Source organism: Leopardus geoffroyi, chromosome A1 (genome assembly GCF_018350155.1).
Source record: "Leopardus geoffroyi isolate Oge1 chromosome A1, O.geoffroyi_Oge1_pat1.0, whole genome shotgun sequence".
NCBI lineage: Eukaryota > Metazoa > Chordata > Mammalia > Carnivora > Felidae > Leopardus > Leopardus geoffroyi.
The window spans coordinates 186,530,606-186,546,402 of record NC_059326.1 but is presented as its reverse complement, the minus strand read 5'-3'; positions in this window follow the sequence as shown (position 1 = coordinate 186,546,402).

Sequence of the window (15,797 nt, the reverse complement as noted above, 5' to 3'; positions counted from 1 at the left end):
TTTCAGTCAACGTTTATGCTTAGAACTGAAACAGATAAGTAAGACCAATTAAACTCATTAGATGTTAGAGGCAGATTTCACCCCAATAAAATGATCTTAAAAATCCATAAAATTATAAAACTTCTGAATTGCTAAGGATTTTAGAGAATACTATTTCTCAGTGTATGTCATGGAGTGGTGATAGATGTCAAATGAAAATAAAGCAGTTTTTCTAATCAAGTAATTTGGGAAGATGTGCTGAATCAGAGTAAAATAAGTTTCTTTTCTGTTGGACTTCTCAGAGCCTTTATTATGTTTATGTGCATTATGATTCTCTCACAGATTGCTACAGTATTTAACATTTCCCAAATCCCCTCAGCCATAGGTATTATTTTGCAGGGAGACAGTGTTAAGACTAGTATTCCCCAGAAAAAAAAATTGGGAAACATCACCTTAGATATTATTTGTACAATCCCTTCTATAACCACCCACCAGTTAAACAGGTAAGGAATTGAGTCTGAATGGGGACATGAGTTATCCCAGTCAACACAAATTAGAACTGTATAAAACAGAAACCAGATTAGGTATTTCAATAAAGAGAATTTAATACAGAAGAAACTGATGAATGAGCAACATAGAGATAGTAACTATAGGAGCAGACACCAAAAGAAAGATGGTACTATTCACAGAGCCTAGAAAGTTAGGCAAGAGGCCTTCTAGAGCTGGACTCCATTATGTGAAGAGAAGACACCACCTGGATGGTGAAAGTAGCTCAGCAGCTCAGAGAAGGAAACCCCAGAGCTGGGAGTCAGACAAGGACAGGGTGCCACCTGCCCGATGCTGGAATCACAGGTAATTGGAGAAGGGCAGTTCGGGGCTGGGTCTCAGACCTCTGTGGTCTGCCCATGTGCTGCTGGGATCTCAGTCACGTGCCAAAAAACACTTGCACATTTAGGATCAGTCTCGCAAGGAGGAGGTGCTGCTTGACTGCAACTGATACCTTCGGGAGACTGGCTTTGGAAATGCAAAGCACTGAAGACTCTAATCAACTGTTTTGCAAGGTGAAGGGTAACATTAAAAGGCAAAACACATTGATAGAAAGGAGAATGTTCCTTTCTCTTTCCACCTGCTTTCTAATCTTCCTCCAGCACCTTCTACTAGAATAACATGTCAGGGGCAGAAAAGAAATGGAAATTAAAGAGTTCCCGGCCCAGCATCGTAAAATAGGGTATAGAAGGTTGGATTTGGAGATGACAGAAAAATGCTTAATAACAGACATACTTCACCCTGTCAGTTAATTGATATCACACATTCACTTCTGTATACGTATGCTGACTCCCAACCAGAAGATGCAATTATCCTTGATGCAAACAAAATACTCTCAACATTTGTCCAAAAAGGAGATATACAAGATCCACACAGCCATCATATCCATTTCTGGGCAGCAGTTACAGTATCCATTTCTGAGTGATGACATTTAATCTAATATAATCACAGTCACACTTGAATAATCTGTTTCCCAAAGAGTCCATTGTAAGCCTTTCTATGATGAAAACACCTTTATGTAGAACACTAAAGGGATAGGAGAAAGGAGGTCAAAAGAAACTATTTAATATATACAAATATCAATTAGTTTAAATGCCCATGTGATCTTTAGAGATATCTAGAGCTATATATATTTAAGAAAGTAATAGCGAGCAAGGAATGGAAATATTCATACCTTCTATAATTCCCATATCTGTAATTAGTTACATGATTGTAGTTGACACAATAACACCCTTCCTCTACTACTTTTTTTTTTTAGTCGGCCTGTCAACTGGTTGATTTGCAGTTTTTTATCTGACAGAATCACTGAAGGATCTGAATTCAAGAGCAGGAGTGTCTTCTCACATCCAGGAAGGTGGATTGTTTCCATTATAAGAAAGTCTTAAGAAGCCTTAAAGTTTAAGATTCTCAGCCCTGCTCAAGTCCACTCAGCTGTCACCATCCAAGTTTTAGCTTCACTTTCCTTCCCAATTAATATCCTGACTCTCTCATGAGATACATGGCCAGTGTAAGATTTTGATTTACATTATAGTTCTATAATCAGCACAATTAAAATCTGCATCGACTTTTTAGGAGAAGCCAGCCCTATGGCTACTAGAAATAAGAAATTCTTTTGAGACTGCCATAGAAGGTCTTTTGTTCTCTATAACTTCAACTGAGAAGGAAAAACCCTGAGCTTATACTTTTCTGCCTGTTGATTCTCCAATGCAGTCAGAAGCAGACCAACCACCCATAGTTCTTGTAGTCATCATAACTACCATAAAAATTAAGTATTGAAAGCACTTGATTCTCAGGATTACTTCATTACATCATCAACAAGAGTGACATTTTTAATTAATTGTGATGTGACTTCATATTATTAATTACTACTATGTCATCTCCTATTGGAAAGGAGATCGATGCTTCGTTAAAGGACATGGACATGATCAAATAAACCTCAGAGTCTCCTGGTATCAAGTGCAGTTCAGATAGAGAAATAGCTGTTATCCTTAAAACTATGGGAAAAAAGAAGAAGGGCTAAGAATATCATCTTGGAAAGATTCCAAAGAGCCTGGGCCCAAACTTTTAAAAGAGGTCAATGCCTGGGTCACCACGAGGCTAGATCTGGGAATGCATAAGCACCTAGAGGCAGAACTAAGTACTCCTGCCAGAGGGGAGGGCCATAGAAAAACAGACTAAGATGGAATGAGGAAGCCCTTCTTCCTTTTCTCTCCTTTCTTCTCATCTCCCTAGAGGGCTTCCTATTCCCAGAACTGAGTAGGAAATATCTTAAAGGGAGAAATAAAGCTGTGCAGTTCAGTACCGGTGTTACAAAACAAGAAGGATAAATTTGCAACCGAGAGACAATAGTTTAAACATGAACACAGACTGGAACCTAAACTATTCTGATGTCCGGTTTAAGCTCTCTAAAACACTACTTCATGGTTGGATTTCAGGAACCATAATGAGCTGGTGGTAGAGCCATAAGGAGCAGAAGGACTTGTTGTCAGAAAGCACTTACTGGTAAAAACTTATTTCCATATGTTATCATCAAATGAATTTATATATGGAAATTGCTTAGAACAGTGTCGGGTATATATAAGGCACCATAATAAGTGAGTGTTAATAACATCATCATCATCACCATTATCATCACCTTCATCACGTCATCTCATTATATGCTAGTATTAAGCATTGATACACAATTGATAAGATTAAAATTATCAATATTCCATATCAGGTCTATGAAATCTGTAATCATAAAGTTGCTTATAACAAATATTTGCCGATGAAAAAATAAAATGTGTACTATCACACCAAAACCAAACCAAAACAAAACTACAAATTGCTGTAGAAAAGTCTGAGTTATATGAGGTGTTAGTAACACAAAGGGTACATTTTCAAAGAGTTCTATGGTTTACAAAGGTCCTTAACCCAGATTTTGGCCGTCTAATGCTTTCTGCCCCAGAAACATTGAAAGCAATTATTGTCTTAAATTCTCCAGAACCTGAGCTAGAAAGAACATTCATCTCTCTGACTATGGGTGTTCACAAGCATGTGGGTAACTATTGGGGGAGACCTATAGACCGGCACTATGCTAATTTAATGTCCCTTTGAATGGGAATTCTTCCAGACTAGATGCTTTATGTACAGTCATAAAGATAATGTGCAAATAGACTTTTCCTGCATTTCTTAAATTAATTTGCTTGTTTCTCAATTACTACAAAATGAATTGGCAGACAACCTTCTCTGTTTAACTTTCACATATTAGTTCTAATTGAACACATTAAAATCTCATAATTTATTTACTATCCTTGGGTTATTTTTTGTTAGTGGTGGTAGCTAGTTAATTCATTTACCTGACTTTTATATTTATCCATATGTTAATGTAACAATGCCTTGCTTTTATCTGTATTTTGCTTTTCTAAGGATTTTAATTTTTCATAAAATTGATAACCTGATGCTTAGCCCAGAATTCTCTTCAACTCCCACCACCATCCACAACTAGGCAATACTCAAAGTAAATAAACCAAAATATATGTATTGAAAGGCAAGTATTTTACTCACAGTAGAATCACTACCTTCACTCAAAGCCTGTTCACTCATATAGTAAACCTAGTTCACTCTAATTTGTTTCTTACCCCAAAGTGGAAGAGACAAGTAAACTGTGGAGAAACAGGAAGGGCTTTAGAATCAGGCAGACCAAAAGTAGAAATGACAGCAGATAGAAAGCAGTGAGGCAGAAGAATATAAAAACCAGTTTCAAAATTGTGGGCTCACCGTGCATCTGGGGCACACAGCCCTCCTCTATAAGAATAAAGGAGTGAAGCCTTAATGGACTAAAGTCATCAGTGCATTCTTACACTAGGTTAGGTGAACAATCAGCAAATCACTTCACTTCTCTGAGCCTCCATTTCTACATCTTTATAATTGGGAGATTTGATTAGATGCTTTCCAAAATCCTTTAACAACCTAAATTTCTGTTATTTTACAATAATTGCATAATGAATTTTCAGTGACTCCATTTAAAATGTCCTAAGAGTGAGTTAAAATATTTTAAAGCATTTCTACTATGAACAGTTAAAGTAAAAATGGTTTGGTCTTAGTATGAGTAAGTACATGTATGAGTGAAGCATTTTTATAAGTATAGTAAAACCTTGGATTATGAGTAACTTGCCCTGTGAGTGTTCCTCAAGACTAGCAAACATTTCTAATACATTTAACTTGATAAATTAGCAATGTCTTGCAATACGAGTAGTAAATGATGCTAAATGTCACATAAACACAACTGAGCCAATGTTTCTTGAAAGTCACTTTGATATACAAGTGCTTGGGCTTACAAGCGTGTTTCTGTAATGAAATATGCTCACAAACCAAGGTTTTACTGTATTGGATATATTATTTGATTTAATCTTTACAACAATTCAATGAAGTGTATTCTGTTTATGCACATTTTACAAATGAGGAAACAATCTCACAGAAGGGATGTTAATTGCACAATATCTCATGGTGAAACAAGATCCACAATCCATTTTTGTCTTCTGCAAAATTTTGTATTACCTCCTCAAGTAGTACAGATAAACTCCCTATACCTGCATAGTGCTTCTGCTTTATTCCTGGGTCACAGGCAAACAGCAAATTTCTGGTTTGCAAAGTTGAACGTGTAACTCTTGGTTACGTGGTGCTCTACCAATCACAGCTCGTTGATGAGGAGCATGGCCCCTGCATCTGGCTATCTGCAGCCGTAGGTTCTGCTGTTTTACCAGGTAGTCCCAGTTTCTGCAAGAGTATTCAAATGATTAAACATGATTCCCACTGCTGTGCCACCATATGACTTGAATACCAACTTATCGCCGAGGGATTGCAGATACATATAGTTTTATTTTTTGAATATGACTAATTGCCTATTTTTTAAAATCTATATTATTTCAGGGTATTTGAATTGAGCAGGAATGCACAAATATTTGCTGTGACATCTTGATCAGAAGTTATTACCCCCCTTTTTTTCCCGTAAGCATTCTATAAGAGTGGAAATAACACACATGAGGCAATATCTCACAGAAGACAGCATAGACTGTGAGGGTGTCTGGTACAGCTAAACCCTTTTTAAATATGCCATCTTAGGCAAGTTACTTAAATTCTCACCACCTTGGTTTTCTCATCTAAAAGCTGGCGATAATAATAGTTCTTATCTTAAGAGGTTGTTGTGAAGATAAAATGAGTAAAATATCATCTTATATAAAGTAGTGTAGAAAAAAACGTTCATTACTGTTAGCTGACTACAGAACTATGACTTAGGAGTCCACTGATAATTTGAGACAACTGAAGGCTATTTGGAATCTATTTTTCTTTATTTACCTAGTGTTTAGTGCAGTATCTGATATCTTACAGATGCTCCATACATTTTTCATTGAATGTCATTTTAATGTTGTTAATGTTGTTTGTCTGTTTTTGTCATCTCAAATGGACCTAAACTGCTAGCCTTGCTTAACTGAAAATTCATATAATATTCTAAGAAGTTTATTTTTATAAAATCTGTTAAGGAAGGTATTATTAAGATCTTTCCTCCCATCTTTTACAAAGAAAGTCATAGAAGTTGCTCACAGTCAGCAAAGAAAAGCAGAGTCAGAATTTGCATCCAGTTCTGTCTTGTGTGTGAACCAGAACACTTTATTGCTTCTCTCCTAGCCTATTATATGCTAGTTTATGAGAAAGAGCTTAGAATACTGAGAAGCATATGCCAATATAAGACATTTGCATATTAGCAAGTTTATAGCAGCAGCCTCTTAATTAGTTCTTTAGCAAATCAGGCACCTCTGTTTCCTGGTTTATGAGTCTATCCTAGACACTGAAGAGCAATATTTAGGATAGACTAGAAGAGTGTGGAATGCTCCCTCCATTCCTATATAGGCAATGCAAGTGGGCCAATTAGCCAGTATGCACATTATTCATATCTTTTCATCTTTCTAGCAACTGCCCAACCCTTTTCTCACTATCATTAGCAAAAATACGTTTCAATCAGACATTGAATGAATTGTGACATTCATTAGTAGATGATCATAAAGTCATTTGGAGAAAGAGAAACACCAGTACGTGTATACAATTACCTATGAATTTAGTTCATCATTTTCACTTCCATGCTCCAATGTACTCATTTGTAAAATAAGGATACCAAAATTACTTCACTATAACCATGGAGCTTAAATTTTGATATAGAGATCCCTCTACAGTGCCTGGTACATATGCAGAGACCAATAAACCATAGCATACTGAGAATAGCAATTAGGATAAACGTTGCAATTTTAAAATTAAAATATCCATAGAATAATCATTTTTAAAGTAATTGTGGCCAATTCTTCATTTATCCCACAATTATTTAATTCATATCAAGTGTGGCCATCAGGCTGTAAAGAAGGCTCACATAGGCAGGACTAAACAGAATTGTAATTCAAACCTGTAGATTGTTTTCTGTCTTTTCTCTTTTTGTCTTAATTCATTTCCCATTATTAATCTGACACATAAACTTCATTCATTCAGACTGAATGGCATTTACCATGTGTCAGAGCTGTGTTGAAATTAAAAAAGAAAAAAAAAAAACACAAGTAATGTATACCCCATGCCCTCAAGGAACTCAGTCTAGTGAAAAAGAGAGAAACATCAACGGATAATTAGAATCTAGGGAAGGAAGTGCTAATAGAGATATTTGTAACACAATATGGCAGTAATGAAGAAGACATGGGTGAGTGAGTGCCATGCTCTGCTAGGGGCATTAAGTAACACAGGAAGAGAAGAGTGATCTTTGCCAAATTGGCTCACTCCCCAAACTTGTTCATTTTGTTTTTCAGTGGAAACTGCTACAATGGAACCTAAGAGATATGAAGACAAAGTAGAAATATCCATAGGCTGATTCTTATACATTCCTTTTCTATGGCCCAGTTGAAAACAGAGGACATTAGAAAATTGAGTCAAAGAGAATTCTAAAGGACCAAATAAAGAATTCACCTAGTAGTTCGCTGGACAAAGAAACCTCATTTCATCTCTTCTCACCCTCTGTCCCTCCATTTATTTTCAGTATGTGAAGTGTTTTGAATACATTGTCTTACTCAACACTAAGTAAGTTCAATGAATTAGAAATTAATAACTCAATTACAAAACTGCAAAAAATTAACTGGTAGGTTTTGGCCAAGTCTACAGAGCTGCTTAGTGGTAGTTAAAATCCAGTGTTTGTCCCCAAATACTTTCTCCTAAATCACTTTACTACACAGCATCAGTACATTACAAGAATAGGAGTACATTATTTCTAAGATCATGTCCAATTCAATAATTCAGTACATACTAAATACTTTGAGAAAATTCTTAATTTAATTTCTGCCTTAACCATGATTCACTTATTCAGTTTAAAAATAAAAAGAAAGACCTAGTTAGATGTATGCTTTGTACATACTTCGGGCATACATAGGATCGTGACCTTGTACACACATTTGTACAAACTTTAAATAGTTTTAGAGCATCAGCTGGTCATTGTTTCCCCTGGCAGTTTTCATTTCAATGGATAAATATTGATATTGGACATAATGAAAATAATACTATTTTGAATTTGTACAATGTATGTAAGAAATTTAAATATTAACAGAGCAATTAAATTATCAGCTTCTTATAGTGAGGAACAAATATGTTAAAGAATTTGGGCAAGAATGCATAGCAAATTAATGGAAGAGCTGATAAGTTCATGAAGCCTGTGGATTCAATTTAGTTATTAAAGTCTTATTTAGAAAATAAGAACTTAGAATTCACTACACTGTGGTATCTAATTGCTTTTTTTGAAATACCATCAAATTCATGAAATAAATCTGTAAGATAATCTATTTTTGGCCACATGAAAGGAACATATGTGGTATTATTGGAATACTTCATCCTACTCTAGGTAAGGAGGTAATTAGTGTTAAAAATAAAGCTGGGGAAGATACTTCTTAAAGTAAAATGGGCATCTTTATTCATCTAGTAATATTAGCTACTTAACTCCCTCAAGGAGATATTATGATGATTAATTGGATCATGATGGAGAATAATTTATGGAAAAAAAACTGAGTACTCAAAATTATTAGCATGATTTCACCACAATTATCTCCAATTTTTACTTTCTTGACTTCAATTTCAATTTTATTGTTTCTTTGAGGAGAACAGAAAAGTCACTCAATGCTTGAGGCACACTCTTTTAAGAGGTTACAGAAAGGATAAAAAGAGGCAAATTTTAGTTGAAAACATTGTGCAACTTTAGTCCTCAGAACCACCCTTGAAGAATCGAATTTCCACTGTTTGGCAGCCGCATCTAAAAGGATTCAACACAGTTTCAGACACATATTATAGAATGACAAGGCAGAAGGGAATCAGAGAGAGCAATTAATCTAACATGTAGTTTATGTGAGAAAACAGAAAGCCAGAATAGTAAAGTGATTCACCCACACAACACTATTGCTTGGTGTACACTCGACTTGAATTCTTTCATTTTCTATTCTACTGCTCAATGGTTCTTTCTTCAGTCTCTGGGCATTTTGGGGTCTGGGCACTCAGAGAAGTGTCAGAGTATATCTTCCTTTCAATGTAGAAGAGATATGGATCCTGAAACAGACAATGTTCCTGGCATCTGGAAAAAAAAAAAAAAAAACACAACACCAAAGTCATTTATATTAGTGGTGAGATTCTATGCTAACCCAAGTGTTTATTTTCGGCATGCAGATTGCTCAGGTGATCACTCCTGACCAGGATGATGTCCCTAATGAGAATTACAAGAGATTGTTAATCATGAATTTACACACAGTAATGTAAAAACCACTCTGAGCTTTGGTAGGAAAGCAGAGACTATACTTATGGCACAAGTAAAAAGCCTTCAGGTTATAATTAATGTAGCTAATCAACTGCCTGGAGCTCAACAAATCAGTGACATCAATTATTTCTTCTCCAGATGATGTAAGAAACTAAAGTCCATATTTCACATTTACTATGATGCCACCTCTAGAAAAATAAATGAACTGTTTTTAAGAGTATAAATCAATAGATGAAAATGTTCCTCCACTTGTTTAGTACCAAAATTATTTCCTTCTTTGTTTTAGCATAAGTACCAGACTCTTGTGAAACTATAGCTGTGTCTGCCCGTTTTCCCTTTTACATCAACTCAGTATTTATTTACCTATGGGGTCAATTACTCAGATGATAACCTCAGGGAGTTCAAATAGTTTTAAAAGAATTATTTTAAAGATTAACATTTTGAATTAATGAACAGAGCAAACATACCTAAATAATGTTATACAGGACATTTCTTTCAAGCAGTCATGTCTATAACTTATTTACCTAATTCAACTTATTTACCTCCACAGGAAAATGGGTGAATAATAAAACAACTTTGTTGCAGGCTTTGTTTAAAAGTTATTTTTCAATTTATTTTACTCTTCTTTCTGTTTTATTTTTTAAGTTAATTTTTTAGTGTTTATTTTTGAGAGACAGATCATGAGCAGGAGAAGGTCAGAAAGAGAGGGAGACACAGAATCCAAAGCAGGCTCCAGGCTCCGAACTGTCAGCATAGATCCCGATGCAGAGCTCAAACTCACAGGCTATGAGATCATGACCTGAGCCAAAGTCGGATGCTTAACTGACTGAGTCACCCAGGTGCCCCTCTTCTTTCTGTTTGAAAATCAATTTCAATTCTCAAATTATTTAAATGAGGTTTTGGAATACAACATCAATAATTTGTAATATGGGTTATTTATTTATTTTGCATAGTTCAACATATTCACTGTATGTCCTTTAGTATATCAGTGCGCTTCTATGTCTGTATGTCTGTGTGTGTACTCTAGTTTTATTTAAAATCTTTTTGCAACTATTTTGAGGTATATATACAAAAAATTGTGCACGTTTAATATATACAATTTTATGAGTTTGAAAACTACATATATTCATGAATCCATAACCACAATCAAGATTATAAATATATCCATCACCTCTAAACATTTCCTGTGTCTCTTTTCTTTTTCCTTCTCTCCTCCCTCCCTCTCTCCCTCCCTTCTTTTCTTCCATGTTGTTATAAGAACACTTAACATGAAACCTACCCTCAACAGTTTTTAAGTACACAATACTGTATTGCTAACTATAGGCATTATGTTGTACAGCAGATCTCTGGAACTGATTCATCTTTTATAACTCCAGCTTTATGCCCACTGAACAACTCCCTATTTCCCCCTCCTCCTGTACCCTGGAAACCACTATTCTAGGTTCTGCTTCTGCCAAGTTTGACTATTTCAGATGTCACATAAAAGTGAAATCATGTAGTTTGCCCTTCTTTGATTGACTTATTTATTTTACTTAGCACAATGTCTTCCAAGTTCATCCGTGTTGTTGCAAATGGTAGGATTTCCTTCTTTTGTGAAGGCTGAATAATATTACAGTGTGTGTGTGTGTGTGTGTGTGTGTGTGTGTGCTTGTGGCTATCACTTTGTCTTTATCCATTCATCTGTTGATTGATATTTGGGTTGTAAAGTTGAAAGATACAAAATCAACATACAAAATTAAGTTGCAATTCTGTACACTAACAACAAAATATGTGAAAAGTAAATTAAGAAAATCCTATTAACAGTAGTGTCAAAAGGAACAAAATACTTAAGAATAGACTTGGCCAAGAAAATGAAAGACCTGTATACTAAAAATTACAATACATTGATAAAAGAAATTAAAGAAGAAATAAAATGTAAAATAAAATAAATAATGGAATAAATAAATAAATGAAAAATAAATGGAAATACATGCATGTTCATGGATTAGAAAATTTATTGTTAAAATTTACATATTTAAAAGATGTAAAGGACTTCTTTTTGATATATATCTCAAGGTGCATGTACCAATTGTTAAAGTGTAAGAAAAAATGATAAAGTTTTCTAAATTTAACCATAGAAACAAAATAATATAGATCTCTGTTTGTAAGCTTATTCATTCTTTGAAATTTCACTTATTCTCAACATTTTATTGATAATATTTTATTGCTATCTTCATGTTTTATACATTTCAAAGCACTTGAAATGTGTTTTCTGAGCTGAGTCTCTTGGAATCTCAGTAAAATCCACCCGATCAAGTACCATTATTTTCATTTTATGGATAAGAAAATAGAAGGCACAAGTAGGCAGATGGTTTTTTGGTTTCCATAGCGAGTCAGTTGCCGTGCATGGTATAGAACTGAACTCTGTGTGTCTCAGCATTTAGTTAATTTTATAGCATTCCACCTCATGACATGATAATTGATACCAAATCTGGACAAAATTCACATAAAAATCAAATACATAAAATATGATAATATGGTTCAGGCAAACTATAATAGTGTAAGGCAGTATTCCACAGCTCTTTCTTTTAGACATACATGGAAGGGGTTATTGTTTTTTAAGGTCAAGATGAAGATCTGGCCTGGAAATTGGTTGTGTCTGAATAGGAAGAAAATCTCTACTCATATCTCTGTTTCAGTGCCAATAACATGAACCATGCTGGAAAGGCAAAGACTTCAGAGATTTCCATACAAATGTTTTTCTTAGCTCACAAATACCACAAAATTATTCATGCTTTGAGGAAGGTCAAGAGGACACATTATTTTCCCACATTTTTTGCATTTTTAAAACTCTTTTGGAGTCTTTCCTCAAAGTTAAATTTATAATGTAGATGGTTTCTTTATATCTTCTGTAAACTTTCAGAGAGGCAATAATTTTATATCAAATTCCACTTATGACCCTATGATCCAGACTTAAAGCTGTTGCTCAAAGCTTTTTTGATCTGTTTCTTGAGCCACTGTAGAAAATTATATATATATAAAAACTCTCTAAAATAGTTGATAATGTTGTTGACTTATTTATATATTTTTCAGCTTATATGCTGTGAAGTTGGAGAAAATCTTAAAATTGCCGCAAGTACTGAGAGAAATGCTAAAGTAATTTAAAGGAAAGTTGAAAACAAGGGCATTTGAGGAAAAAATTGTTGGGTTATTAATAGATATGATGCTCCAGTCTTCCTTTTGTATTTATCTACAAGCATATAACATTCATATTTTCTTTTCCTGGGAGGTATTATGTGGCTATGGCTTACATACACAGGGGCTTTATAGAATTATTCTCATCATGCAGTATTGCTAATGTTGCCTAAGCAATTGCTGTCTTCTTTTTCAAAATAATAACTTAAGCTACTCTTTAGTCAAATAGATACTGCCATTCCTGGGGTGAAGTTTTCACAGTGGTCTAGAATTGCTCATAAAAGAGCTAAAGGAAAAAAAATGCATTTCATATTTAAGTTAATCTTAATAATTGATTCAACATTGTTTTCACAAAAATCTACAAGTGGATACATTAGGGTAGTGAAGAAAGAACACTGAGGATTTCTATCATTGTATATCTCTTAAAGGCAGCTCAACTGTTAATATGCAGGTAATGCCATTCAGTAAGTATAACACATGAGCATATTTTTCTAGATAGCTTTGAAAACAAATCAAAATGAAAGTTTTAGAATAGCCAAGATGGTAAGCTGGAAATAGCTGCATTTCATTTATATATGAAAGGGTAATTTTATCTTCATCACATTTCTTCTGCTTTTCTCAATCACGTCTTCTTTTCCTCCTTATTACCAAAGCAAATGGTGACATATGTAATATATTTATCTCCTAAGATATTAAGGTATATATTCTAAGTCCCCAGTTGAGATATATTCTAAGCACTATGATGGTTTAAACAGTTTTGGTTTTGAATCCCTCTTGGCTGAAATAGTTTTATTGTAATTTGGATTCTGCACATTTCCTGAGTGAGTGTGATCAGTGTGGAAATGTTTGTACCACAGAAAAATTGCAGTATCTATTCCTACCACAAGATATCTCCACGTGGACACAATGTAAAATTTTAAATTCCTCTGTAAAGGTGTAAGAAAATTGCAATTCAGGGCCCAAAGTTGTTCTTTCCTGCTGATAACCTTATTTTTCATTATTTGAATAAACATGACTACAGTCATAACTCTTAAGAACCGCCTTTCTCAGCCAAAGATTAATTTAAGTGAAAAAGGAAAACACAAGAACAAACAAACAAAAAAAACCCATTAGATCACAGTGATCGGTTCCAACAGTTCAGGTATCTTCAAAAATACTATTTGACAATACTTGCAGATATATGATCTATATAGCATGCATATGTAATGCTTGAATTTAAAAAATTGTGAAACTCAGTTAATGCCTCTATCTTAATAATGTAATTGAATACAGGAAGATTTGACTTTCTAATTTCACTTGTGCATATACCTCATTGTTTCAACCCCAGCAACTATTGCTTATCATTTTGCTGTAATTCTAGTAAGACATAGTACCTTTGCAAAGGCTCTTTAAGCCAAAGGAAAGACAAACATTTGAAAAGAATGTTTTACAAGACATAATGTGGGAAGTACTAAATTATAGAGAGCTGTTATTTTTAAAAATCAACATTTATTTTGCCCTAAAAGAGACTACAGATAAGTTAGCTACTTTTCTTCTGAGAAGTACCAATTCTTAATAATAATACTTTTGTCACTGTGCAGATACTTCATTTTTTAAAAATTGTCCTATATCGATGATACAAAATGTTACATATTTAACTTGTCTGAAATTAGGATGTATGACATAGAAACATAGTATATGAGATTTGCTCTCAAAACCAATATGTAAGGTAAGTATTATATTCCATCAGAAGTAGGTTGTATTTCTTTAAAATGTCCATGGAAAATAAAATATACAATATGTCCAGTTATGGTCATACTAAAGGGTCATGTGATGAAAATTATATAACTGAAATACTAGAATCACATGTTGCAGATATACTCAGAGTAGTTGAAAATGAATGAGAAAATAGGAAATTCATTTCCATCATTTCAAGATCACTCCAGCCCATATACTCATGGTGAAAAGTAGAAAATGAAATCACCTTGTCTTTTAAATTAGGGGCACCTGGGTGGCTCAGTCGGTTAAGCGTCTGGCTTAGGCTCAGGCCATGATCTCCCCGTTTATGAATTCAAGCCCCACATTGGGCTCTGTGCTGACAGTTCAGAGCCTGGAGCCTGCTTCAAATTTTGTGTCTCTCCCTCTCTCTGCCCCTCCTCTGCTCATTCTCTGTCTCTCTCTATCTCTCAATAATAAATAAACATTAAAAAAATTTAAATTGTTCTGTATTTCTCTCCCTCTACCCTCCCTCTCTCTCTCCCTCTCTCCTACCTTCTCCTTCATCTCTCTCTCTCTCTTCTCTTTTCTCTCCCTGTCTCCTTGTCTCATTCTCTTTTCCTCCATCAGCTGGAAAAAAAGTTGGATTCATATGACTAAAATGCAGTCATCAGAACATCCTGAAGGTACAGTGATAGGAATTTAGACAATAAAAGATTTTCAGCACAGCTACTGTGCTTTAAATCATCTAGCTTACACTCATCAGTAAGGATACTTTGAGCTACAAGTGGTTAAGTATTTATTAAGTTTTTACCAGGTACATTACAACAATTATGGAAAGTGGACACTAGAAGAAGTTGATCTATGGAATAAAAATCAGGAGTGTATTTTTTAGGCTAAATACTCAAATCTGTTAATTACTAGATGAATTGACAAGATCACAGAATTTGTTGAAACACACAATTGAGGCATTAAATCTAATGGAATTATTGGAGAGGTGACAGAATGCATTGTAATTATTAACATGTTAAGGATCCTGAGATACTTAGTTCCTAATTCTCAAACATTTTGAGCCTGTGGATGGCACACTTTTAAACACTATATTTTGGGGGGAACACCTGAAGGGATTGCTATGAACTCAATTGTGTCTCCCCAAATTGACGTGTTAGAACTCTAACTCTCAATGTGACTGTATTTGGGAACAGGGCCTTTGGGAGGTAATTAAGGTTAAATGAGGTCATAAGTGTAGGTCTCTAATCCTAATGGATCATAAAATATGGACATAAAATGAGGAAGATCACTCTCTGCATGTACACCTAGGAAAGGCCATGTGAGGACACAGAAAGACAGTGATCATCTATAAGCCAGTAAGAGAGCTCTCACAGAAACCAATCTTGCTGATTGATCTGAGTGTTCTAGCCTCTGGAACTGTAAGGAGGTAAATTTCTGTTGTTTAAGCCACCCAGCTTGTGGTGTTTTGTTATGGCAACCTGAGCTAGCATACACCTGTGTATTAGGGTTCGTTCACCAGAAAGGCAGAAGAGGACACATAGGTATACATAAGAGATTTATTACAAGAATTGACTCTCATGATTTTGGA